Below are 26052 nucleotides of genomic sequence, written 5' to 3' on the forward strand. Positions count from 1 at the left end.
TGTAGCTACTGCATCGGAATTCCAAATGCATGTTTCAGCTTATCAAATTTATGCAACCCATTAGCAAGGTATTGCTTTATCGTATGGTTCAGATGAAGAACAAACTTTGTATGAACCTTCTCTTTACACTTTTTTTTTTAGATAAAAATGGTCCTATTTATAATGTAGAGTGGAATGCAGCAAGTACTGAATTTTGTGTTACTTATGGATGTATCCTTATTTTAATATATTAGTGATGTTGATGTGGTCTGGTATATTTATTTACCTTTTAAGATATTGCAAAATTTATATCTATAAATAATTTGATTAACCTTGACCAGAAGATAAGATATGCCAGCGAAGGTTTCACTGTTTAACTTGAAGTGTGATCAGATTTTTGATTTTGGAACTGGACCACGAAATCTGACATATTACAATCCACAGGGCAATAATATCCTTTAAAATATTAACTCATTCAGTCCAACTTACGCCAGGCGTCGACCTAATTTGCTACTGAATTTCACCGACTTACGTCACCTGTCAACTACCTAATGTCTAATCACTTTTCCTAACGACGACTATTGTCGGCCATTTTTGATGTAAAGTTTTATTGATCAAGAAAGTTATAAAAAAGGCCAATTGGCTTCCAAAAAGTAGTTATCCAATAAATGTATAGGTTGAACTAATTACTGGAATCATAAAATTTGTAGGTCACATCAAAGGTTTAGGGGTTATAAAGGTCGTAAACTTGCGAGACAATTTGCCCATCAACGGCTGCTGCCGGCCTTTTTGATATATTGTTTTATTGATCAATAAAGTTATAAAAAAAGACGATTGGCTTTCCAAAAGTAGTTATTCAATAAGCGTATACATGTAGTTTGAACTAATGATTGAAATCATAAGACATATACGTCACATCAATGGTTATAAGGTCGTGAACTCTCGAGAAAATTCATGTCATAGGGCGCCATTTTGTACGCAAGTTTAATATTTTTTCACGCTCGTTCATCTAATAATTTCTTTGCTATGGAAAGTGATCCCGATTCAGAATTTGAAGGAATTTTATCAAAGGATATTTATTTACATGTGAATATTAATCTCAGTAATGACAAATGTTCCGGGGAAAGTGATTTTTCCGAGCTGTGAAACAGCCACTTTTCGTCGAATTGTAATATCCCAGCGCTCACTCTTTTAATAATTTCTTCGCTATGGAAAGTTATTCTGAATCAGAATTTGTAGGATTTTTATCAAAGGGTATTTTAGATGTGAATATTAATCTCAATAGTGTTCGGGAAATTGTTTTTCCCGGGATTATAAATGGAGAAGAAGATGACCCAGATACGACTTACTACGAAAAAAAATCAAAATGTTGGCCCGTGGTCGGCAAATAGAATACCGACTTTGTTCAGCAAACTAAGTTAAATTCAGTGATTTTTTCAACATTTTTAGGACATTTAAATGAGGATAAAAATAGTTTGATTTTTTAATTTGCTCATTGTAGTAAATCTTGCACATTTTGATCGTCAATTAGACGAATGCCTACGGAAGCATGCTATGGCCTGTTGTACAATGTGCGTGTGCTAAACATTGTTGAATTTAAATAAAGAATAACTTTGTTGTTACTTTGTATTAGTGCTTAAAAATTAGACCATTTTGATGCCCAATTATATATCTTCATTTGAATATATGAACATTTTTTTACTGGAATAATAGTTTGTGTGTTATTTTGTGTTCTCTGCAATATATTGGATTAATGGATAATCCTTTAATTAGCTCCAGGGAGATAAGCTATTGTCTAGTTAATTGGCTTAGGGAGAGACAGTAGTAGATAATGAATTAAGTCTAGGGGTCAATGAGTTAAATATAATGTTTTTTTATATACGTGTAGATCTCACTTTCGTTGTTAGGTAGCATGCATAACTATCTACTTGTCTATTTTTAGAGGGGTGGGTAACACAGGCTTAGTCTGAGGCCTTATTTTCAAAGATTAAATAACTATTTGTTGCAATAACATACATATCTTACATGTATTTTATTTAAAGAGACAAGTTGTAGGAATGAGTAGATTTAATAGATGTAACAAACAGTAACTCTATAGGGGTGGGGGGTGGATGACCGAATGGTTAGCATGTGCACACTGTATCATACAGTCTCTCATTGAGTTAACTGGCGTGGTTTCAATTCCCTGGTAGTACGTGGGTTTTCTCCAGGTCTTCCAGTTTCCTCTCACTGCTAAAGACCCCTATGCTTAAACAAATTATTGAAATAAAATTGAACCCCATTTCTCTGTTTCAGTAACTCTATAATCAAACATATGAGCTTTAATAGTAAAAATGTGAATCTAACAGAGTTTTAAAACTCTTAACTTGTATTGCATTCACAATAAATCTTGAATTTGAATGTAAACATCCAAATTTGTGTTCCTCCTTATTGTCCCCACCTTTCAAAGAAAGCAGGGGACTATTAAAATGGGTCTGTCTGTCTGTCCGTCCGTCCGTCCGTCAGTCCGACCGACAAACATTTTATATCCCAAACATCTCGCTTAATTTCGATATTGGCACATATAGGACTGTTACTTCATGGATTATGGTCCCTGATTGTACAAAAATTGCTTTTTATATGCCCACATTGAAATGTGGTTGTATATTGTCGTCGCCCCTGTCCGTTGGTCCGGCGTCCGTAATTCCTTGTGGACGCTCTCGAGGTTAAAGTTAATACCTGACTTTAAATTTATACACAGTGTTTAAGGTCATCAGACGAAGAAGCCTATTGATTTTCAACGATTTCTGATAATTACTGCCAGAGTTATGGCCCTTGATCACTTTGAAAAATCTTATGGATGCTTTAGTGACCATAGTTATCATCTGATTGATTTTATATTTATACACTGTGTTTACACCTATTTATAATTGTTTCGATTGACTTTAGATTGATGCATAGAGTTTAAGTAGATTGATTTTCAATGATTTTTGACAACTTTAACAGCTAAATATTTTGTATACTAAACAAATTCTAATGGTTTTATGATAATTACTTAAGGAGTTATCAGACATGTCAACCCACAGATATGAAAAAACAGGAGGCCAGCAATGAAAAAACAGGAGAATCCAGGAGATTTTTTTTTCATCAAATAACCTCATTTTATTGATCATAGGCTAATACTAAATGTTGTTAGCACTTTTTACAATGTGCACTCGTTTTTGCTGCATACAACAATGAACAAATGAAAATTTCATTTGGGTTTCGGGTCAATAATTTAAATGACAGAAAAATATTTTTTTAAATATTTTATGAAAATATACATAAAATGCTACCTAAAAGTTTTTAATACGGTACTCCAAAAAGTGTTTTCAGTCACAGTGTTTTCAGTCACATCTGTGTGACATAATAAATACGAATCTGTCGTACAAATTTTACAACTCAAATCTGCGAATATTATTATTAGCCAATTAAAACTTATAAAAATCGTAATAATTTGAATGATAATATATAAAATATTTATAATCTTGATAATATCAGATAAAAAGCAGGCTACATTTAGTCGAAAGTAGCAAATTTCAATCTGCAAACCCGATAAATCCTGTTTTCTATGGCTGTAATCTCGTGAATGGTAATCCCCGGAAACGTGACGTCAGATCGGTATTTTCCCGCAAGTGTATCCCGTACATAAACAGTAATTGCGCTTTTATATTTCGATAACTTTTGAGTCAGATTATTTGCATATATTGAGATCGATATCAAAGTATTATAATACAATCGCTAGTAATATATTTAACTGAAAAAGTAATCCAAAATGGCTGGTTGAAAGTCAGCTAAATTTCAGTCAATGGCTTCCGATTTCACGCTAAAGTCACATGGCATGAAATGTTTTCTCTTCGCCGGAGAATTGTCAAAATCGCATAGACGTTTACTAGCCATAATAGTTATGGAAAGAAACTTGTACAGGTCTCTTTTTTATTTGGTACGCTCATGTACTCTGATACCATTACAATATACTTTATTTGCTCCAAACAATACTAATCACAAACACACGTTGTGCTGTCAAGCGCATCACCCGAATTAGAAGTTACCGGTCAAATTCAGCCAATCATGAGGTCGATTTATGAAACCGAAGTAAGGGAGTTACCTCCCTTTAATAGTTAAAATAGCATTTGGCATATGACCATTTTCCGTGAGAAATTTCCTCCCGTGCGGGAGATCAGGAGAAATGTTTAGGGTCGCCTGTCCAACCTCGTGGGTTTTCTCCGGGTCCTCTGGTTTCCTCCCACTGCTAAAGACCCCTACGCGCAAACGAATTATTGAAATAAAAAAATTAAACCATATGTTGGACCCGAAATGACCTAGTTTGTGTCGAGTGGACGTTAAACTCCATTTCTCTCTCTCTCCTATTGATTATCAGCTATTTCCGATAAATACTGCCAGATTTATAGCCCTTGATCACTGTCAAATATCTTGTGTACGCTCTAGAGGCTAAAAGTTAATATCCGATTGATTTTAAATTTATACACAGTGTTTAAGGTCAGACGAAGAAGCCTATTTTCAATAATTTTCAATAATTACTGCCAGAGTTATGACCCTTGGTCAATTTGAAAAATCTTGTAGAAGCCTTTGAGGCTAAAGTTAATATCTGATTGATTTTAAACTTATACGCTGTGCTTGAGGTCATGCATACATGCCAACTATTCCGATTTTGTCGGAATCATTCCGATTTTCTGAGTCTAATTCTGAATTTCGATTTTACTCTTTATAATTCCGTTTTTTAAAATTTATTGGAAGAAATTTATTATATTTCATTCTTGACCTTTTTGATTGATAAAATCCCCCTCATTTTATTTTTACATTGACAACTGTCTCGGCATTCTCGCTGTTTGTTGTGAATCTGATGGCGATACTGTTTATCGTAGTATGAGTCGGTAAAAAAACGAAAATAGTCAAGAACACGTGTCATGTTTTCCTTATTATTATTAATATAAAATGGAATAAGCTGTTATGTCTGGACTAATCAAGATCACAATGTCATGTGGTTATTTCCGTCATTTGCCGTGTCTAATTTGCATAATTCGCGGTAAAACGACGGAAATAGCCGAAAACATGTCTCCAGTTTTCTCGTTTATTATTAATATAAAATGGAAATAGCCAATATGTCTGGACTAATCGAGATTAAAATGTCATGTGGTTATTTCGTCATAGGCCGTGCCTAATTTGCATACTTCGCGGATATTATTTGCTTTGATGATATTATTTGCTACGCGGAGCCATTCTCGCATACACTCGTACAGTACACGGCGGGTTTACCGTTAGTTGCCAGTAACGTTGTTGCTTCTTCCTTAGCCATATTTCCTTCTGACTTGATAAAAAATGTTTTCAAGCTGTTTTCCATGTGGGAAAAAAACCAAATTACAATTATAAATAAAACCCAGTATAAATAATTTACGACTTCTGCTTCTGTGTCGGTCGTCAAGACAAACAAAATGGCTTCCAAAACAAATGTCAGACAAAAATAACGGGAAACTTACAGCAAAGAATTTCCAGGAATGTCGATCCGAACTAAGCACATAGCTAATGGTAATCTATTATCTTCACTTAACAACAAATTTAGGTCATGCCTTGGACCGGCGGTCCTCGCTCTACCCTCAATACAAGGCATTCTGATTTTTAATCTCCTCAGGTTGGCATGTATGTGTCATGAGACAAAGAACCCTATTCATTTTCAATGATTTCCGATAATTACTGCCAGAGTTAAGGCCCTTGATCACTTGTGGATTCTCTAGAGTCTAAAGTTATTATAAATTGTTTAAGGTCATGAGACAAAAAATCGAAACAAATTCTAATGTTTTATGATAATTACTTCATGGATTATTACTTGTAATCAGATTTCATGTGTTGTAAATGTTCACATTACTGACAAAAGAAAAAATATGCGACAACACTTGTTGACTGCATGGACGATTTAGCTGCTGTGGGCATATGTTTCATTGCCTGGCAACCTGTTTTTTTTAGCTTGTGGCTAGTTCTGTGAGACGTTGGCTCGCTAACCTGGAGGTCGGGTGTTCGATCCCTGCATTGGCCGAGAAAGTGGTTCCACCTTGTCAGTGGTAAATCGCGTCCCAGGTAATTATACAATTGGAAATGGGTAAATCACGTCCCGGGTAATGTATTTTTTTAAAATCACAAATGAATTAACTAGTCTTCCATCTTTACATGTGGTCATAAGTCAACCACGCAATGGCAGTGGCGATAATCTTGCAAGACTGTACATTAGACTGGCGCAAAAAAAGTCACTGTCAATCTCTATAGACAAGGTATCGCCCATTTTCAGACAGCGTAATCACTTGATTGGGGGCAGACGTGTCGACTAACCTGTTTTTTCCGTAAGAGACTCACGGATTCGGGACTTTTCTCCCGATCTCCTGTGCGAGAGGAATTTTCTCACGGAAAATGGCCATATTGCCGATTCTAGTTTTACTTTTTCAAAGGGAGGAAACTCCCTTACTTCCGTTTCATAAATCGACCTCATGATTGGCTGAATTTGACCGGAAATTAATAATTCCGGTAATACGTACGCTTGACAGCCCAACGTGTGTTTGTGAATTGTTTGGAATAAATAAAGTAAATGATATCAGAGTACATGAGCGTACCAAATAAAATAGAGACCTGTACAAGGTTCTTTCCATAACCATCATTCTACCCCATGGCTAGTAAACGCCTGTCTATGCGATTTTGACAATTCTCCGGCAATGACTATGAGTAAACATTTCATGCCACGTGACTTTAGCGTGAAATCGGAAGCCATTATTGACTGAAATTTAGCCGACTTTTAATCTGCGATTTTGGATTACATTTCCAGTTAAATATACTAGCGATTGTATTATAATACTTTGATATCAATCACAATATATGCAAATAATCTGACTCAATAATTATTGAAATATAAGCGCAACTACGATTTATGTACGGGAGACACTTGCGGGAAAATACCGCTCTGACGTCACGTTTCCGGGGATTTCCATTCACGCGTTTGTAGCCATAGAAAACGGGATTTGCAGATTGAAATTTGCTACTTTCGACTAAATGTAGCCTGTTTTTTATCTGATATTATCAAGATTATAAATATTTTATATATTATCATTCAAATTATTACGATTTTCATAATTTTTAACTGGCTATTATGTGCGGATTTGAGTTGTAAAATTTGTAGGACTGATTCTTATTTATTATGATAATTGATATGACTGAAAACACATTTTGGACTACCTTATTAAAGTCTTTTAGGTAACATTTTATCTATATTTTCCCAAAATATTTCAAAAAAATTTTTTTCTGTCATTTAAATTATTGACCCGAAACCCAAAAGGAATTTTCATTTGTTCATTGTTGTATGCAGCAAAAACGAGTGCACAGTGTAAAAAGTACTAAAGTATTAGCCTATGATTAATAAAAATGAAGTTATTGGATGAAAAAAAAAATCTCCTGGATTCTCCTGTTTTTTCATACCTGGGGGTTGACACATCTGATTGGGGGTTCCTGCACAATTTAGTTGAATATTGGGTAATACGTAGAGTCCATGATGTATTTTGCCGAGTGATTAAGCTGTCAATATGTAATTATATAATACCTTTTTATAAAGAAGATAAATGATGTTGGACATCATAAACTAACAAACAATACGAGTATACTTTATTACAAAAACATTGGTGAACTCATCTAAAATCATAACGGCAATTATAAAAACAATAAGAATATACATTACTACAAAAACATCGGTGAACTGACCTAAAATCATAACGCCAATTAACAAACAATCCGGGTCGTGATCGGTAATCAACAAAAATCGACGAATAAAACTTATTTATTCCATACATTATTGTTTATTTAACAATAAGTAAGTGTTTAAGAGCCATTCCATGAGAAAACCATGCAGAAGGTTCGAAGGTGGGGGGGCAGCGGATTGAGTTCATTTTTACAGAGTTTGGTCGACCCATTGAGCCTACTCCCCAGCCAAAATCATCGATTTTAGAAATCAACCGTTTCTAAGATACGGCCTGATTACGTTTTTCTCATTTTCAGGTCAAATTTCAACCATTTTTGTAGCATTACTATAGCCGTTAATCGACCAATCGCAAACTAATTTTTGGTTGGTGATTATAGTCCAGGTCTCACTCTACCATATTATAATGGTCACCCAATGCAATCTCTTTCCGTAGGTGTCATGGCACTACACAAAATACGTGTCTGCAGACACCTGTTTTATACTCTTTCTTCAAATTGCGATAACTCCACTGGAGCAGGGTTTGCGATAAAAAGAAAATCGTTTTATTTGCAGCTTGACCTGTTCTAACAACATAAAAAATAAAATCGTTGTCAACTAACCCTCAACAGCATGAAAATTTGTGTCGAAAGTTACGAAATTCGGCACTTTAAGTGTCGATTTTCAGTTTAAGTGTTGGGATTTTGCCTGTATATTCCGGACATGTCCTACGCTATTTTCCATATGTCCGGCCAGGAATATGCCCAATCGGACATTAAAGGGACAATAACACTCTTGCTGGCTTGAAAGCTCCAGAAAATAAATAATATCTCTATCTAAGTACTAGATGTTTAAGTGTCCTACCTGTTGTGTAAATTATCCATTACATTACATTACATATTTTTAAATCGAAGTTTCATTTGAAAAGGTTTACGTTAGACGTTTCATACCATTATGTTGAATTTTTCAAAATTTTTAAATAAGGTGTGTTAAGATGAAATTTGTATCATCAATTAATTGAAATATTCTAAAATAGTACAATTTGTTGACCAGAATAAAGATTGGGACATATTCAATTACAACAAGAGTGGTATTGAGCCTTTAAGGTATGATGAATAATATTCATAATTTCAAAATTAATATAGTAAATTGAGTGTATAACTACCACTCATCACGATAATTGTTGATAATAGGCTGGATTGATTAGGTAATTAAGTGATCAGCGTATTTATCGTATTATACCGTCTATACACCTACTTTGTTTACCTGCTTAATCTGCCTTGCTTGACTGACTTATTACTTTGTCGGGAAATTCACCAATCTAATCTTGAACAGAATTCATTGCTTCTCTTTTGTCGGACTTTTCATCAATCCAATAATGAGTATCAACCTTATCTATGTGATTACCTCAGTGGTTTCTCCATTGCTGGAAAGTTTAATCCATTGATATCAACCGACAGCATGTAGAAACTAGTCCTTGATGTCACATATTATCCTAATAGTATATAACACCCCAAATCAATGGACAGTCATTATAAATTTCAAAACCTCTGTCTATTGTTAGCTATTAAACCTTTAACTTATTTTCCGTAATGAAACTACTTCTTTTAAGACACCATATATAAATTCCCATCTACTGTGGTACTTTCCCGCGATCTCGATTATTGCACGAAAATCGCTTACTATGTAAGGCTGTGCTTTATATGTGTTATATGTTAACGGTCACATACGCCATACGCCGAAGTTATGTATGCCTTTTACAGGTAATTTCTATCAATGTAATTTGAAAATACCATTTTACGAAAATGATTTGACATCACAACAAATAATTCTTATTTCGGAAACCTTTCTTCATTTGCTGACGTATAAACGAAGACTCGTAATTTTCGGGGAATATTACTGGTGTGAATTGGATTGAAACAAGCGTGGATCGGCAAATTTCATTCTATCGTATTACGAAAACACGTAATTTTGTAGGAATATTACTGACATAAATTTGAATACCATACGGGAATTAAATATGAGTAAGCGGTTGCCATGCAAGATACAACCACATTTTGCAAAAGATGGACAGAGAACAAGCTAAATAAAAAGTGATTTTTCGTACAACCAGGGGCCATCATCCAGTATGTTATAGTCCGACATGCAACAATATCAAAAGGAACCAAGATCTTTGGGATATAAAAGTATATAATATAAAAGTTTCATCAAGTCGAATAAAAATTATGACATTAAGAGGGACTACAACATCAAAACGTGCTTTTTGTATATTCAGGGATCATAATTCAGGAAGCTACGATGTGATATACGCAAATATCGAAAGGAACCGAGATCTTTGGGATATAAACATACATTTTAAGTTTCATCCCAATTGGATAAAAATTGTGTTTCTAGAGTGTCCACAATCTTGGAATTACATACTTTTACACTATTTGCTTATGAGGAGTGGCCATTTTGTCCGGCGGTTTCGTTCCGATTTTCATGAAATTCGAACTTAGTTGTCATTAGGGCATAACGGTGATATATTGAAACGTTTTTTAAAATCGGAAAAAAATGTCACCTCAAGAGGAACTTCAAGCTAAAAACGCGATTTTTCTTAAAATCGGGGGTCATATTCCACGTAGTTACGGTCCGATATGCGCGAATATCGACAGGGACCGAGATCTTTGGGATCTAAACATAATTATTTTAAGTCTCATGAAAATCAGATATAAATTGTGACGTACGAGGAGCGGCCATTTTGTCCGGCAGTTTCGATCCGATTTTAACGAAATTCGAACTCCGCCATCATTTGCGTTTTTAAAAATCAAAAAAAAAATTGTGACCTTTAGAGGGGCTACAAGCTAAAAACCCGACTTTTTGTACAATCATGGGCCATCATCCAGGAAGTTAAGATCCGATATGCGAAAATATCGAAAGGTACCGAGTTCATTGGGTTATAAACGTACCTTTTAAGTTTCATCAAAATCGGATAAAAATTGTAACCTCCACGTGCAGTGTCCACAAGCTGAAAATGTGATTTTTCGTAAGTTCAGGGGCCATAGTCCATGAAGTTACGGTCCGATACATACCAATATCGACAGGAGCCAAATTCTTAAGGACATAAACCTATATTTCAAGTTTTGTTGAAAATGGAAAAAAATTGTGACCTGTAGAGTGCCCATAAACAAATTCTTGATGGACGGGCGGACAGGGGCGACGACAATATACATCCACACGTGCGGATTTGAATATTTTGTTGACACGTGATTTTTGATTGTGGTATGAATCCGTCTGCTTAAATAACGATAAGAGTTATACCCCTTTATTTTCGGTAAAATGTCGGACAAGAAAATTTTTGAAATCCCAACTCATTTGTTTTTCAATATTTTCGAATGAGGTATGGTTTGTTGATAGAGCAACGTGTGAACTTCAAATTATATCCCTGATGGCCTCGCGATTGAAGGTCACGGTGAAGACTAAATAGGCGATTTTCATGGAAATTGGGTCTGTTTTGCATAATTGTCAACTTTCATCTGCTCTAACTCGACTGTTTTTCAAAATTTTGAATTGAAATTTCTCATTTTTCATAGAAAAAATATGTTTAAATAATCCGGATCGACATTCTAAATGGAGAATTTGCAAAAATCCATATTCACTGGGAGACGCCAACTTGGATTTGTAGATTGGATATCAAACCACACCGAGACTGAATATTTTGGCAAAGCGGGTTGAAGGGGAGCCGGTGTTGATATATTGACCCTTTGAATAACAATATTGGCGATTGGGTACTTGAATAATCCGCCGATGTATCCCAATCAAAACTAAAGTTTTTGGTAATTTTCGACACAAATTGTCATACTTTTGCAAGTTAGTTGACAAAGATTTTATTTCTTATGTTGTAAGAACTGGTCAAGCTGCAAATAAATTGATTTTAATTTTTATCTCAAACCCTGCTCCAGTGGAGTTATCGCGATAGGGTACATTTCAGGTATCTCCAGACACGTATCTTGTGTAGTCTCCTGACACCTATGGGAAATGAACTTGAACCGGGTGACCATGATAATGTGATAGGGTAAGACCCCGACTATCACGAACAACCAAAACCTAGTTCGCCAGGGTCATGCAACAGCGGTAGTAGTGCGACAAAAATAGCTAAAATTTGGCCTAAAAATGACAAAAATCAGCCAAAAAATGTAATCGGCCTGTATCTCGGAAACGGTTGATTTCTGAAATCGGCGATTTTGGCTGGGGAGTAGGCTCGATGGGTCGACCAAACCCTGTGAGTATGAACTTAATCGACCGACCCCCACCTTCGAACATCTGCATGATATTGAATGGTTTTCTCGTGGATTGGCTCTTAACAGTTTATTTAACATAAGTACAAAATTTACACAAAAACAAATACACGGACAAGACATCACACCCAGAAAAACACAAACAAGCAAACAATTCAAAAAGGGTGAATGGATCCCGGGTCTGTAGTGACATATGCTATATGCTACAAGAAATAGAATGCAAGCATATGTAGTAAAATTCAACTATACAAGTAACCACATCGGTGAAATGTATAAAAAGAATAGTCTCAATCTAAATCAGTCAAGAAACGTTTCAGTATTCAATGGAGGTATATTGAATACATGATATAGGGTACATGTTCCATCCGTCACAAAAACAAAACTGAATACAGAGAAGCGAATAGGAAATGTACTATATTGACGAACATGTACATTGTATATTCAAAAACATGGTTGCATATGGCACCCAGACAGGTGACCACAGGTGGGAATTAATAAAATAATAGCATTCGACCAATCAAATAATTAATCTATACTGTATTAACATTCATTTATGACCCCATCCTATATTCCAAATAACAATCGGCTGACCAAAAGGTGAATAGCTCATAATACCGTGTATACACAGGCCTTTTCTGTAATTAATGTTTATGGGAATATAGATTAAGAGGATATTAGTGACTAATATGATAATTGTCTGCGATATCACCTTGGTGGAACCGGACGTTAAATAAAGCTATTTCACACATAATATAATCGCAGTTAAAAAACGACTTTCACAACATAAAAGTTGCGTTTATTTTGAATACTAAAATAACTCTGGCTTAGTTTGGCTTGGCTCTGAATTTTGATTGAGTGGAAGATTTTCAAAGACACAGATTTTTATTAAAAATTTTAACAGACTGTGGTATAGGATTTAAATGGTTCTTTTACATTATCAATACATACAATTTGCTTTCTGTTATTGTCCCCCGCCTTTCGAAGAAAGCAGGGGACTATTAAAATGGGTTCGTTCGTCTGTCTGTCTCTCTCTCTGTCCGTCACACTTTTTGGGACACAATAACTCTCCTTCTAATTGACCTAGAATGTTCAAACTTCGTGTATCGAAGATGAGCATTTTCTGCTTAGGGTAAGCAGAGATAAGCAATTTGATTGATTGATGCTCTGGGACACGATAACTTTAGTTCTAATTAAGTGAAAGTGATGACACTTGGTGTATAGTTTCATTACTTCAATACCTTGACTAAGTTCGATAATGAGCATTTTCTGCTCAGGGTGAGCAGAGCGATAAGCAACTTGATTGGCCGAAGCTTTAGCACCCAAAAAATCTCCTTCTAATTGAGCTTAAATGTTCAAACTTGGTGTAGGTGTTTATTAGGTAAATGCCTTGATGGAGTGTGAAGATGAGCATTTTCTGCTTAGGGTAAGTAGAGACAAGCAATTTGATTGGTTGATGCTTTGGGACACGATAACTTTAGTTCCAATTAAGCGAGAGTGATGAAACTTGGTGTATAGTTTCATTACATCAATACCTTGACTAAGTTCAATATTGAGCATCTTCCGGTTAGGGTAAGCAGAGCGATTTTGGAACACAAAAACTCTCTTAATTGAACTAGAATGTTCAAACTTGGTGTAGGTGTTTATGAGGTCAATGCCTTGATAGAGTGCGAAGATGAGCATAAAGTGATGATACTGGCGAAAAATTTGGCGAATGAATTTTAGAGAGTGTTATTTCGTAAATCTGCTAATATTAAACTTGAAATCGTCTCGTTAAACGCTTCTTTCGATCGACTCGATGGAGTGTCTATTTTTAGTACATTAATTACTCTAGTCTCAATCTTACAAGTCGCAAATCAGTCAATGTTGCAATGTTACACATTAAAACGACAGAAAGATCGAGTCCGAGACTATAAAACACAGTTACGCCCCTTTTGTGTGGCACTGCGTTGTTTACATTCGCTTCACTACAAGTTTTCTTTACTTACGCAGCAAATAAATAAAACGCACATTAATGACAACTAAAACTAGTAAACCCAAAATAAGGATAGATTCCTTTTTCCTTCCTACGACTACTGTTAGTCCAGAATCTACTTCCGTGAGTGAGCGTGTCATCTCGGACGCGAGTCCTTCGTAATCGTTGGCTTCATCAACATGTGAACAAAAATTAGACCTTTAACCGAGACCGTCGAGCTAACCCTCAATGACCTCATGCTTATAAAGATGGATGGACCGGAAAGCATAAATTTCAAATTTGTCAGAGCATTTGATCAGTGGTGTCTTAAAAAGAATCGTTGTGTCTTTTCTGTTATGACGATGAAGTAAATTAAATCATGTGACTGTGTACTACGTCCTATAAACATTTTTTTGTTATCTGCACTCATTCTCTCAATAATGTGAACTTTTGCATGGACAAGGAGATAAAATAATATTCTTGTGTACTATATAAGTACATATTAAACATTTATTTTGTCTGCGATATCACCTCGGTGGAAGCGGACGTAAAATACAACTAACACACACACATTTATTTTCATTTTTAATTAACAAACATATGAATAAAAATGATATAAAATATTTGGCTAAAACTTTCTGAATTGGCTAATAAAATTTTGATTTGGCTAAAAATTTGGCTAAAGGTTTTAATAGTCTAGGGCGGTCACTGCATGCTGCTATTTCTTTATTTATAAACCAGTGATTGTTTCCCAGTGTTGTGTTTTTAGTATTCATGCTGATATTTGTGATTGTTTTTAGTATTTAGTGTTTGGTGTACATACATATAAATACATACAATTGGTTTTTGTTATTAGATTATATGTTCTGTTTTATTTATAAACCCTTTTCTTTTTCGGGAATGTGGATTTTGAATCAGTACCAAAATGTAACACATGTGCCCGATCCTCGTTCTGACCTCCCCAACACACATTATTTTATAATACCATATACAGTGCACTCTGTCACATCCGACATCGTACGGGATCGTTACAACCGGATTACGCATAGAACTTCGAATCACCAGAATATTATTCCGTTTAAAAATGATAAACCTTTCTGTACATTCAAAATTGCATTACATTAATTTTTATTTCATTTAACATGCGAAGGCATTTTGAATAGGTCAAGTCTGTCGTTAATTTATCTTCTTCGCTGTCTTCAGTTGATCGAACTCTTATCTTTGCTGTCACAGGTGAATCGATAATGGGCGTACTCGATTGAACGTTCAGGAATTGAATTCTCTCAATCCCCAAAATAGTGACTAGGTCAAGTCTGTCGTTAATTTATCTTCTTCGCCGTCTTCAGTTGATCGCACTCTTGTCTTTGCTATCACGTGTTCCTTGATAATGGGCATACTCGATTGTACGTTCCGAAATTGAATTCTCTCAATCCCAAAATAGTGATAATTGGGTGAAAATGGGTACTTCGTGCTACAACACATGCGTCGACTGGATATATAAATATCTCATCCAACCATACAGCCGAAATCTGTTCGTCGTGTTTAATTACATCACAATTCTACTGACACCACCTCCGTCGTCGGGACTGACAGGACTGTGACAGGACTGAATTCCGCGGCACTCGATTGCAATTCTGTCAATTCGTGACTTTCCGTCCTGTGAATCGAGCATCCCCAGGTTGTCGTCACACGGTTCGAAGAGATCCGTAGGGTGACCAAACTTATAGGTTATTCAGGTTCAATCGGCATGCGCAACGAATGTTTCCAACAGGTGCTAGGAATATTTTTACGACTGAATTCGTGGGAAAATTCGTGGATATTCTTGAGTATTTATCACAACTGTCGTAGAAGAGATTAAAATTATCAAAGTAATCAACAAAGACCCACGGTAGCGAGTTTTAATCTCACAGACAATTGATTGGTGATTGCTTGTTAATCTTTTGTGGCTTCACACTGTTCACACCCATCCAGTTTTAATCTCACGGATAATTGATCGGTAAGTTACTAAGTGTTTGCTCCACACCCAACGATTGAAGGCCGGATTATACGGTGTCGATTCAATGGAAATCGTATGACGGGATGGCTGATTGATGTCGTAATCTGGAACATACAGAGGTCGAATTACACAGAGATTTTTTGGCTGAAGTAATAAGGAAATAAATCGGGACATGAAAATGGTGTCGGATGTGACAGAGTGCCGGAGTGATCAGAGGTCGGATGTGACAGAGTGCACTGTATACAAGTACATATATTGGGATAGTGTAAATGTTGATTTAGTGCAATATCATTTGATTCAGGTATAACAAATCGTTGTTCTGCATTTTATTACCCCCAATCAAGTGATTACGTAACATCATTGAAGCCTATTTTCTGCTTGAAGCCAATCCGATAAGGGGGGTTGGATGGCTGAATGGTTAGCACGCGTGGGCTGTATCATAAAGTCTGTCATTGAGTCAACTGGCGTGGTTTCGAATCCCCGGTTGTACGTGACAAGGAGTAGGGTCGCCTGTCCAAGCTCGTGGGTTTTCTCCAGGTCCTCCGGTTTCCTCCCACTGCTAAAGACCCCTACGCGCAAGCGAATTATTGAAATAAAATTAAACCATATGTTAGTCCCAAAATGACCTTGTTTGTGTCGAGTGAACGTTAAACCCGATTTCTCTCTCTCTCTCTCTCTCCAATCCGATAATCCTGTCTGAAAATGGGCGACAGCTTGTCAACAGAGATTGACAGTGTAACAGTCTCGCGAGATAATCGCACTGCCATTGTGAGGTTGACTTCTTGCCACGTGTACAGATTGAAGACCTCGTTAATTCATTTGTGATTTAAAAAAAGATACATTACCAGGGATGTGATTTACCGATTTCCAGTTGAATAACTACCTGGGATGTGATTTACCAATTTTCAATTGTATAATTACCAGACACGTGATTTACCGATTTTTATACGCCCACATTGAAATGTGGTCGTATATTGTCGTCGCCCCCGTCCATCAGTCCGTCCGTCCCTCCCTCCGTCGTCCACAATTTGTGAACGCTCTAACGCCAAAAGTTATCATCCAATTGTGTTGAATTTCAGCAATTTCCATTTATTATGTCTAGAGTTATGGCCCTTGTTTCATTTTATTGAACCTTGTGAACGCTTCAACGCCAAAAGTTATCATTCGATCTTTGTGAAATTTATATGCATGATTTAAATTAGTGAAACGAAGAAGCCTATTGAATTTTGGCAATTTCCGTTTATTACGTCTAGAGTTATGGCCCTTGTTTCACTTTATTGATCCTTGTGAACTCTCTCACGTCAAAAGTTATCATCCGATCTTTCTGAAATTTATAGGCATTATTTAGATTGCTGAAACGAAGAAGTTTACTGAATTTCAGCAATTCCCTTTTATTACGTCGAGTGTTATGGCCCGTATTTCACTTTATTGATCCTTGTGAACGCTCTAACGCAAAAAATTATCACCCGATCTTTGTGAAATTTATATTCATGATTTAAATTAGTGAAACGAAAAAGCCTATTGGCCCTTGTTTTACTTTATTGATCCTTGTGAACGCTCTAACATCAAAAGTTATCATTCAATCTTTCTGAAAACTAAATGCATTATTTAAATTAGTGAATTTCAGCAATATCGGTTTATTACGTCTAGAGTTATCGCCCTTTTTTCACTTTATTGAACCTTGTGAACGCTCTAACATCAAAAGTTATCTGCCGATCTGTATGAAATTTATATGCGTCATTTAAATTAGTAAAGAGAAGAATCCTATTGAATTTCAGCAATTTCCGTCTATTACGTCTAAAGTTATGGCCCTTGTTTCACCTTATTGAACGTTGTGAACGCTCCAACGCCCAAAGTGATCATTCGATCTTTGTGAAATTTTTATGCATTATTTAGATTAGTGAAACGGAGAAGCCTATTGAATTTCATCAATTTCCGTTTATTACGTCTAGAGTTATGGCCCTTGTTTCACTTTATTGATCCTTGTGAACGCTCTTAACGCAAAACGTTATCACCCGATCTTTGTGAAATTTATATGCATGATTTAAATTAGTGAAACGAAAAAGCCTATTGAATTTCAGCAATTTACAATAATTACTTCTAGAGTTATTGCCCTTGTTTCACTTTGTTAAACCTTGTAAATGCTCGATTGATGATGATCTCATTGATCATAAGCTTATTATTGAAAAACTACATCTTTATCGATTTGATAATAATTCACAAATTTTGATTGAATCATATCTTGACTCACGGAAGCAAAAAGTATGTTTAGGATCAATTACCTCCTCAATTACTACAGTCAAATGCAGGGTTCCACAAGGTTCGATCCTGGGTCCTCTCCTATTCCTAATTTTTATAAATGATCTCCCACTCAATATTGAATCAAGTCAGATAGATTTGTTTGCTGATGACAGTACCCTGCATTGTTCACACAAAGATATTTTATCCATCGCCAAAAATCTCCAAAATGATCTCTATTTGGTTGCTAAATGGTGTGAAAACAATGGGAAGGTAATCAATCCTTCGAAAACAAAATCAATGCTGATTTCAACAAAACACAAAAGAAATCAGAAAAACCTAACTTTATCACTCCATGGTGACAAAATTGAGACGGTTACTACCGCAAAATTACTTGGAATTCAGATTGACCAAGACCTTAATTGGGAAGCACAGATAGCAGATATGTCTAAAAAACTTGCATCAAAAATATTTCTCCTAAATAAGATAAAAGAATTTTGTTTTATAACAGTTACATACTACCAATATTTGATTATTGCTCTATTATTTGGGGAAATGCTACCAAAAGTAGATTAGACATTCTTTTAAAATTACAAAAGAGAGCAGCAAGAGCTATTCTTGATGCACTGATTGAAACTCCGTCCACCTCTTTATTTACTAAACTCGGTTGGCTTACCCTTACACAGAGGATTCTTTACAATAAAATTGTCTTATCATTCAAAATTATTACATTTAATACTCCACTTTATCTAAATTTCTATTTTATTGAAAAATCTCTTGTTTCCAAAACGGATATCTTGCTCCGTTCACAGACCAGTAAATCTCTTTTTCTTCAAAAATGCAAAACGGAATCCATGAAACGTACTTTTCATTATTCTGCATGTCTTTTATGGAACAATCTGCCTTTTGATATAAAGATGTGTAAAAATGTTGAAAATTTTAAGATTAAACTGAAAACTCATTTATTTTGCACACTGAAGGAACCATAATATTCAACTGATGACATACTTATTATTGTCCCCCGCCTTTCGAAGAAAGCAGGGGACTATTAAAATGGGTTCGTCCGTCTGTCCGTCTGTCCGTCTGTCTGTCTGTCCGTCCGTCCGTCCGTCCGTCCGTCCGTCACACTTTTTGGGACACAATAACTCTCTTCCTAATTGAGCTAGAATGTTCAAACTTGGTGTATGTGTTTATTAGGTCAATGCCTTGATGGAGTTCGAAGATGAGCATTTTCCGCTTAGGGTAAGCAGAGATAAGCAATTTGATTGGTTGATGCTTTGGGACACGATAACCCTCTTCCTAATTGGGCTAGAATGTTCAAACTTGGTGTATGTGTTGATTAGGTCAATGCCTTGATGGAGTTCGAAGATGAGCATTTTCCGCTTAGGGTAAGCAGAGATAAGCAATTTGATTGGTTGATGCTTTGGGACATGATAACTTTTAATTGAGCTAGAATGTTCAAACTTGGTGTATGTGTTTATTAGGTCAATGCCTTGATGGAGTTCGAAGATGAGCATTTTCCGCTTAGGGTAAGCAGAGATAAGCAATTTGATTGGTTGATACTTTGGGGCATGATAACTCTCTTCCTAATTGAGCTAGAATGTTCAAACTTGGTGTATGTGTTGATTAGGTCAATGCCTTGATGGAGTTCGAAGATGAGCATTTTCCGCTTAGGGTAAGCAGAGATAAGCAATTTGATTGGTTGATGCTTTGGGACCTGATAACTTTAGTTCTAATTAAAAGGGAGAGTGAGGACACTTGGTGTATAGCTTTATTATATCAATACCTTGACTAAGTCTCGATAATGAGCATTTTCTGCTTAGGGTAAGCAGAGCGATAAGCAATTTGATTGGCCGAGACTTTGGAACACATTAACTCCTTTTCTAATTGAGCTAGAATGTTCAAACTTGGTGTAGGTGTTTATTAGGTTAATGTCTTGATGGAGTTCGTAGATGAGCATTTTGTGCTTAGGTTAAGCAGAGATAAGCAATTCGATTGGTCGAGACTTTAGAACACAATAACTCTCATTCTAGTTGAGTTAGAATGTTCACACTTGGCATAGGTGGCTATTAGGTGAATGCCTTGATGGAGTGTGAAGATGAGAATTTTTTGCTTAGAGTAAGCAGGGATAAGCAATTTGATTGGTTGATGCTTTGGGACACGATAACTTTAGTTCTAATTAAGTGAGAGTGAGGACACTTGGTGTATAGCTTTATTATATCATTACCTTGACTAAGTTTGATAATGAGTATTTTCTGCTGTCATGTCATGGCTGAGTTCAATTATTAACATTGGTCGATGCTTTGGGACAAGATAACTTTGATTCTATCTGATAGAGAGTGCTGAAACTTAGTGTATAATTTGATTGCTCGATACTTTTGAAAAAAATAAATGTGCGATTAATTAATGTGTCATCTATTTATTTTGGGATTTCGGCGGGGGACATCAGCCTCACTGTTGGCTTGTTTTTAACTTGCAACTGCATTCTATTTTATTTTGTGTGTAATTATAGTGTTCTTCCTATATTCTACTTGTATAATGTATATGTTTTGTAGTTTGGGAGTGACTTATCAAACTTCCCACTTTAAAATGCTATTGCATTTCTAATGATTGTAAATTTATCCTATTACATGTATATATGTCTTTGTAGTTTAGGAGGGACCTATGGAAGATTAGTTTTTTTTTTGCGAACTAAATACGTTGCCTCATTAAATAAAGTTTTTATTATTATTATTATTATTATTATCATCCGATATGTATGAAATTTATATGCATCATTTAAATTCGTGAAACAGGTCTATTGAATTTCAGCAATTTCAGTCAATAATTTCTAGAGTTATGGCGATTGTGAAAGTTTGAATGACAAAAGTGATCATGTGATCTGTATGAAATTTATATGCATTATTTAAATTAGTAAAATGAAAAAGCCTGTCAAATTTCAACAATTTCTGTAGATAACTTCCAGAGTTGAGACCCTTGTTTCAGTTTGTAGAACCTTGTAAACCCTCAAATGACAAAATTTATAATCTGATCTGTATGGCACTGTCATGTAAAGGCCCCCAATTACCTACAAAGGAATAAATATGCGACAACCCTTGAGAACCGCTCGGACGATTTAGCTGCTGTGGGCGTATGTTTTGTTGCCTGGCAACCTATTTTTATCAATTATTGAACGATGTTTTGAAAGTAAACTATATGCATACTTTCCAGCGCCAAAAACCCTGTTCTAAACGATACCATATCTCCAGTGCAAGAGGTCACAATTATTATCTGATTTACAAAAACGTTCGAATATATCACCGTTACACCGTAATGTTGGTTGAGTTTGAATTTCGTGAAAATCGGACCAAAACTGTCAGACAAAATGGCCGCCCCTCGTACGCAAATAGTGTAAACATTTGGTATATTACGGTTGTGGACCCTCTAGAGGTCACAGTTTTGATCGGATTTTGATGAAACTTGAAATACATGTTTATAACCCACAGGTCTTGGTAACTTCCTGAATTATGGCCCTTGATTGTACAAAATTTTGAGGTTACAATTTTTTATCGATTTAAAAAAATATGTGTCAATATATCACCGTTACACACTAAGATCTTGGTTCCTTTTGATAATCGCACATATCCGAACGTAACTTCCAGGATTATGGACCCTGATTGTTTGAAAAATCGCATTTTTAGCTTGCAGATTCTCTAGAGGTCACAATTTTTTTCTGATTGTAAAAACCGTTTAAATATATCACAATTCCACCATAATGAAGGTTGAATTCGAATTACGGGAAAATTGAAATGAAACTGCCCAACAAATTGGCCGCTCTTCGTATGCAAATTGTGTAAAAGTATGTAATATAAAGGTTGTGAACCCTTTAGAGGTCTCAATTTTTATCCGATTTTGATGAAACTTTAAACATATCTTTATATCCCAAAGATCTCAGTCTCTGTTGATATTTGCATCAGCACATTCCAAACCATAACTTTCTGGATTATTGCCCGATTGTACAAAAAATCGTGTTTGTTTTTAGCTTGTTCTCTATCCATCTCCTACAAAATGTGGGCGTATTCTGCCTGGCAGCTGCTGGTTATCCCATTTTATGTAATACCAAGGTTGAGGACCCTCTACTTGTCACAATTTTTATCAGATTTTGATGAAACTTAAAATATCTGTTAATATCTGAAAGATCTGGGTTCCTTTCGATACTTTTGCCTATCGGACCGTAACTTCCTGGATCATGGCCCCTGACTATACCTAAAATCACGTTTTTAGCTTGTGGACCCTCTAGAGGTCACAATTTTTATTTGATTTCTAATACCGTTTAAATATATCACCGTTATACCATAATGACAGTTGAGTTCAAATTTCATGAAAATCAAACCGAAACTGCCGAACAAAATAATAATAATAATAATGCTTAAGGCGCTTAGAGATGGTATGAAACGTATCAATGTTACAATGTTCAGTTATAGTATGAGTTGAAAAGAAATGTTTTCAGTTTTGACTTAAAAGTTCCGAGATTATCACATCGCCTTAAATCAATATCAATTGCGTTCCAGAGTAATGGTGACGCATGGGAAAATGACCTATACCCGAAGGTCTTCATATTGTAGCCTGGAGTGTAAAGTTTCAGTTGGTTTCTTGATCTGAGGTTGCGTATAGGAATGTAATTGTGTATCAGCTCTTGAAGGTACGAAGGGGATGAATCGTTGACACATTTATACTCTGTACATAGTAACTTATATTCAATGCGCAATTTAACAGGGAGCCAGTGCAATCCTTTCAGAATAGGTGTAATATGGTCGAATTTTGGAGACAATGATATAATTCTGGCCGCTGTGTTTTGGACACATTGTAGCTTGTTTAATAGATGTTGTGTAATACCCCACAGCAAACCATTGCAATAATCCAGCCTGGAAAGGACCAAGGCACGAACCAACGTACGAGCAGCTTCATGACTTATCAGATGTCGAACTTGACGTATAGCACGAAGGTGGAAATAGCATAGACGGTTAACTTGTTTTCCCATCGACAGATCGCTATCCAGGAATACTCCAAGGTTTTTGGCTGAATAAGAGAAATCTATATCTTGAGTCTCCGATCGTAATGGATTGTTCATGTATGTTTGACCGCTGATGTTTAGTGCCTATTAAAACTGCCTCAGTTTTGTCATCATTAAGTTTCAGCATATTAGCGGTCATCCATGACTTTATCGATTTGGTACATGCAGTTATGTTTTCGAATTTCTGCAAAGATGCTGATGGCCAGAAACTTCCAATTATCTGAGTGTGATCTGCATATGCATGATGATCCAGTGAATAACGGTCAATGATGTTAGATACGGATGCAGTATAGAGCACAAACAACACTGGGCCCAAAACAGAGCCTTGTGGCACACCCTGTTTTAACAGTACTGGTGGTGATAGTGTTTTGCCTAACTCCGGTTTGTTCACATGGATGTTAAAATCCCCCAGGAATATAGTTTTGTTATTTGAATTATCAGCAAGAACATTTGTTATTTCGCCTAAAAAATTCATTGAATGAGAGTTCGTTTTTCTTTGATGATGGTGGACGATATATACAAACAAGAGTACATGTCTGACCATCAAATTTAAGTTTAACCCTCAAATCTTCGAACGATCTGAAACACTGATCATTTACATTAGCAGAGGAGATTTCAATTGTATTCTTGTGCAGGATTGCTATTTCCCCCTCCTCTTGACCTTACTCGTGCTTTGTGTAGGAAAGAGTAGTTGGGTGGGGTCAGCTGTGCAATAATAGATTCATCGCCTGCTGTTTTGAGCCAGGATTCGGTCAGGACCAGAACATCAAAATCTTTTTCAGTAAGCAAGTCATAAATTTTATTTGATTTATTGTGAGATGATTGGCAGTTGAGTAAACCAACATTCAGAAATGAATTCAGTATTAAATTCTGCTTTTTTCTACCAGCGGTACACCACCTTCGGATATTCTTGCACTTCGTAACGTGATCAGTTGTATATTTCAGTAAATTAACTGAGTCAACAGAAAGAACATTACTGTGTTGTTTCAAGATTAGCTGTTCTCTTGAGAATTTAATCACTGAGTTGTATTTAGGTCGACCTTGGCTGACCATGTCAAATTAGATTGAAAATAAGGAAAGTTTTAACGATGTCCATTGGTTTCACGCTTCATTGGTCACTATTTAAGACAATGGAAGTAACTGTATGATTTTATATCGCAAATTAAACAAAATTTATCACATATTCTACCACAGTATCCTTATTGTGTAAGGAAGATGTTCATCATACTAAAATAATAATTAATTTCATATTATACCCAAAAACACTGTAACATTGTAGAACTTCTACAAGGAGCAACCAGCTAGCCAGCGCCTCACCCTTGCTCCCTGTACGCAAATAGTGTAAAATGTATGTAATAGTAATACCAAGGTTGTGTACCCTCTAGGGGTCAAAATTTTCGATGCAACTGAAAAGATATTTTTTATATCCCAAAGATCTGGGTTCCTTTCAATACTTGCATGTAACGAACCCTAACTTCCTGGATTATGGCCCCCGATTGTACAAAAAAAAATTTTTTTTTTTTTTAGCTTGTTCTTTGTCCATCTCTTACAAAATGAAATCGCCTATGTCGCCGGATAGTATGCAATAGGCTTGACCTATAAGGACATCTACCATCTTTCTTTGTCGAGAAATAACCAATTTTGTCAGGATAACTTTTTAAGAATTTTCTCACATTTTAAGTTCCATTAGATAGTCAGCTAACTCAGTGGTAAGTTAGTAATATATTTTGTCAGGATCACTTTTTTGACATATCTAACGCATGGTAACAAATGTATAAATGGAATAGGTTGCCAGCTGGATCGGTGGAATAGGTCGCTAGCCGAATAGGTCGCCAATTTGTGTTCGGTTAATATCTGTCACGTGCCAGCTATCACGTGATGTAAACAATTAGCCATGTGGCTTAAATTGTGTCAGTGTCCAGTTTAGAAACTTAATTTACACAAACGCGTTGTATATTATACCTTCAAAACACCGTAAGTTCTTGTTCTTAATATCCTAATAAAGATTACCTTTCATCAGATTTTCTGCCAAACGGCGAAACGATCACAAAATACAGCGCTAAACTTGCTCCAAACTTGTATGTTTACTATTGTGACCAGTGAGCGTGTCGAACCAACTACGTCACTTCCGGTATTAATAAAAATTAATTTCTCGCTTGCAAATTATTTTTTGCATATGTTATAGGAGGGATTATTTCTAAATATATATTTATTATTTATGGAAACCTTATTGAAAATCGTTGGTCTTCCCCTTTAAAACTAACGGTAAATAGAGTTGTCTCCCTTCAATTAGGTTTCCTCGACCAGACGTAATATAACGTCCTACACATGCTGCGATCTTATGTTCGAAGAATAGGTTGGGGAAAATACCTCCAGGGCGTTATATTACGTCCTACACACTGTGAGTGACAGTTGTCCAGGACGTTATATAACGCCCTACGCAGTTAACAGGTTAAGATTTTTTCGCATTTTAATTTCCCATTAGAAAGTCAACTAACTTAGCAACAAATTTTGTCAGGATCACTTTTTTGACATATGTAACACATGGTAACAAATGTATGAATGGAATTGATATTGCCGGGTTTGACTGATTCTGCGTCCATCATACAACACGTCTGCAATGTTTATATGGAAATCTGTTTATCGGTTCCATTGATACTGGAAGTGATGTGAGTTCAAGGGTAACGTGGCACCGAAAGTGACATACGTTCAAGGGTAACGTGGCACCAGTGAAACCCGTCATTACTGCTTCACAGTTTTAGTTTTTATAACTGAGCCTTTGTCAGCATGTGTATATTATATATTTTATTT

This window comes from Patella vulgata, chromosome 1 (genome assembly GCF_932274485.2).
Source record: "Patella vulgata chromosome 1, xgPatVulg1.2, whole genome shotgun sequence".
NCBI classification, from domain to species: Eukaryota; Metazoa; Mollusca; class Gastropoda; family Patellidae; genus Patella; species Patella vulgata.